Source organism: Felis catus, chromosome B3, assembly GCF_018350175.1.
Source record: "Felis catus isolate Fca126 chromosome B3, F.catus_Fca126_mat1.0, whole genome shotgun sequence".
Classification (NCBI taxonomy): Eukaryota; Metazoa; Chordata; class Mammalia; order Carnivora; family Felidae; genus Felis; species Felis catus.
Genome location: NC_058373.1, coordinates 28,322,238 through 28,325,911, shown reverse-complemented (window position 1 = coordinate 28,325,911; position 3,674 = coordinate 28,322,238). Strand labels below are relative to the sequence as shown.

Here is a 3,674-nt window from a genome sequence, read left to right as displayed (position 1 = left end):
TCCCAAAAGTTTTGCAGTGTTATGTTTTCATTTTCATTAGCTTCCATGTGTTTTTTAACTTCTTCTTTACTTTTCTGGTTAACCTGTCCATTCTTTAGTAGGATGTTCTTTAACCTCCATGCATTGTGGTCTTTCCAATTTTTTCTTGTGGTTGATTTCAAGTTTCATAACATTGTGGTCTGAAAATATGCATAGTATGATCTCGATGTTTTTTTTACCTGTTGAGGTCTGATTTGTGACCCAGTATATGATTTATTCTGGAGAATATTCCATGTGCATTTGAGAAGAATGTGTATTCTGCTGCTTTAGGATAAAATGTTCTGAATATATTTGTTAAGGCCATCTGGTCCAGTGTGTTATTCAAAGCCATTAATGATTTTCTCCTTAGATGATCCATCTATTGGTGTAAATGTGGTGTTAAAGTCCCCCAATATTATTGTATTGTTATCAGTGAATTTCTATAAGTTTGTTATTAATTGATTTAGATATTTGGATGTTCTAATTTGGGGGCATAAATATATATGTTAGTTCTTCTTGATGGATAGACCTCTTCGTTATGATATAATACCCTTCTTCATCTCTTGTCACACTCTTTGTTTTTAAATCTAGTTTTTCTGATATAAGCACAGCTACTCCAGCTTTCTTTTGACTTTAACATGAAAGATGGTTCTCTGTGTGAGGGCTTGTTTAGTGGTCATGAACTCCTTTAGTTTTTTGGGGGAAATTCTTTACCTCTTCTTCTATTCTGAGTGACAGCCTTGTTGGATAAAGAATTCCTGGCTGGATAGTTTTCTGATTTAGTATGTTGATTATATCCTGCCACTCCCTTCTGGTTTGCCAAGTTTCTGTGGACAGATCTGCTTCAAACCTGATGTGTCTTCCCTTGTAGGTTAAGGACTTTTCCCTTGCTGCTTTCATAATTCTTTCCTTGTCTGTGTATTTTGTGAATTTGACTATGATATGTCTTAGCAATGGCCAGTTTTTATTGAATTTAGTTAAAGTTCTCTGTGCTTTTTGGATTTTGATTTCTGTGTTCTTCCCCTGATTAGAGAAGTCTTCAGCTATAATTTGCTACATGAAGCTTCTGCCTGTTTTTTCCCTCTCTGCATCTTCTGGGACTCCTATGATATGAATGCTATTTTGTTTTAATAAGTCACTGAGTTCCCTAAGTCTACTGTTGTGATCTATTGCCTTTTCTCCCCCTTTTCTTCTCAGCTTCTTTATTTTCCATAATTTTATCTTCTATATCACTGATTCGTCCCTCTACTTCATCCATCCTCCTTGCTATGACATCCATTCAGGATTGCTTCTGTTTTAGCATTTTAATTTTCACTGGACTAGATTTTATCTCTTTTATCTCTGCAGTAAGGGACTCTATAGTGTCTTCTATGCTTTTTTGAAGCCTAGTTAGTGTCCTTATAAGTGTTATTTTAAATTCTAGTTCAGGCATCTTACTTATATCTGTGTTGATTAAATCCCTGGCCTTCACTTGTTCCTGTTCTTACTTTGGGGTGAATACTTCCATCTTGTCATTTTGGAGAAAAAAAGGGGAAAAAAGGTAAAATTAAATTTAAATTTAAAATAAAAAAAATGAAGGGCACCTGGATGGCTCAGTTGGTTAAGCATCTGACTTCAGCTCAGGTCATGATCTCACAGCTTGTGAGTTCAAGCCCCATGTCGGGTTCTGTGCTGACAGCTTGGAGCCTGGAGCCTGCTTCAGATTCTGTGTCTCCCTCTCTCTCTGCCCCTCCCCCACTTGTGCTCTTTCTTTCTCTGTCTGTCAAAAAGGAATAAAGCTTCAAAAAATTTTTAAATTAAAAAAATGAATAAAGGAAGCTAGATCCTAGATGTGTTTTGGTTTGCTTGCTATGAGAAGCTGTTTGTAGTTGTGCAGCTTTATTCTCAAAGATTTCTGATCTGTTTCTTGGGTGTTCAGAATGATCAATATTTATATAGCTATGTTCAAGGTAGGAGGCAAGGTTAGGGTCACCCTACTCCTCTGCCACTTTAACTCCTCCCCCCTTTGCCCAGTCTTGAATCGAGTTGCTTGTTTTTTGCTGTTGTGGAGTTGTGTAAGTTCTTTATATATTTTGTATTTTAGCCCCTTATCAGATATATGACTGGAAATATCTTCTTCTATTCCAGGAGTTGCCTTTCACTTTACTTGTTGTGTCCTTTGATGCACAGAAGTTTTTAGATTTGTTGTTAGTCCCATTTGCCTATTTTTTCTTTTTGTTACCTGTACTTTTGGCAACATATCCAAGATATCATTGCCAAATTTACTGTCATGAAACACTTCTCTTATGTTTTTCTTTAGAGTTTTATAGTTTTTGCTCTAACATTTATGTCTTTGACCTATTTTGAGTATATTTTTGTATGTGGGTTAAAGTGATTATCCAAATTCACGCTTTTGCATATGGATATCCAATTTTTACAGTACCATTTATTAAAAAGACAATCCTTTCCCAATTGGATGCCCTTGGGGGTCCCTCTGAAGCCTGCTTCACTACCATGGCACTTCACTGTATTTGGCAGCTTTCTCCAGGCAGCAAGCCACATCAACAACTGACACACTGGGGTGTGGGGACACAGAAGGGCATGCCAGTGAGCTTTCCATTCAGCTCAGGGATTATTTTGCCTATAGCCTTGGCAGTGTCAGTAGAAGCAGGGATGATGTTCTGGAAAGGCCCTCAGTCATTATTCTACAGCTTCCCAGGGGGGGCCATTCACAGTTTTCTGGCTGGCAGTGATGGCATGGACTGTGGTCATGAGTCTCTCTATGATGCCAAAGTTGTCATGGATGACCTTGGCCAGAGGTGCCAAGCAATTGGTAGTGCAGAAGGCATTGCTGACAATCTAGGGGAAGTTGTCATACTTCTCATGGTTCATGCCTGTCACAAACATGGGGGCATCAGCAGAAGGGTCTGGTGGTGAAGATACCGTGGACTCCACAACATACTCAGCATCAGCATTATCCCCATTTTTAAAAAAAAAATTTTTTTTTCAACGTTTATTTATTTTTGGGACAGAGAGAGACAGAGCATGAATGGGGGAGGAGCAGAGAGAGAGGAAGATACAGAATCGGAAACAGGCTCCAGGCTCCGAGCCATCAGCCCAGAGCCCGACGCAGGGCTCGAACCCACGGACCGCGAGATCGTGACCTGGCTGAAGTCGGACGCTTAACCGACTGCGCCACCCAGGTGCCCCAGCATTATCCCCATTTGATGTTGGCAGGATCTCACTCCTGGAAGACGGATATGGGCTTTCCATTAATGACAGGTTTCCCATTCTCAGCCTTGACTGTGCCATTGAATTTGCATTGGGCAGAATCATACTGGAACATGTAGACCATGTTTAGGTCAATGAAGGGGTTATTGATGTTGACAATATCTATTTTGCCAGAGTGAAAATCAGCCCTGGTGACTAGGTGCCCAATACAGCCAAACCTGCTTACTCCAACCTTCACCACCATGTCTTGGGATGTAAGACATGGCAAGACTGCACCAGAAGATGCCACATCTGTTGAACAAGGAGGAGCAAAGAGCTCCTTCTGCTAGTGATTTCTAGTTTTATTCCACTGTAATCAAAAAAGATGTTTTGTATGATTTAAATCTCTTTAAATTCCTGAAGACTTGTTTTGTTGCCTAACATATGGTCTATTCTAGAGAATGTTC

At 39.5% G+C, this 3,674-nt stretch overlaps 1 pseudogene; it reads right to left on the bottom strand.

The window, feature by feature from the left end:
- Positions 1–356: 356 nt before the first annotated feature.
- LOC109501095 lies at positions 357–3,463 on the bottom strand (annotated as a pseudogene).
- Between the last annotated feature and the right edge of the window lie 211 nt (positions 3,464–3,674).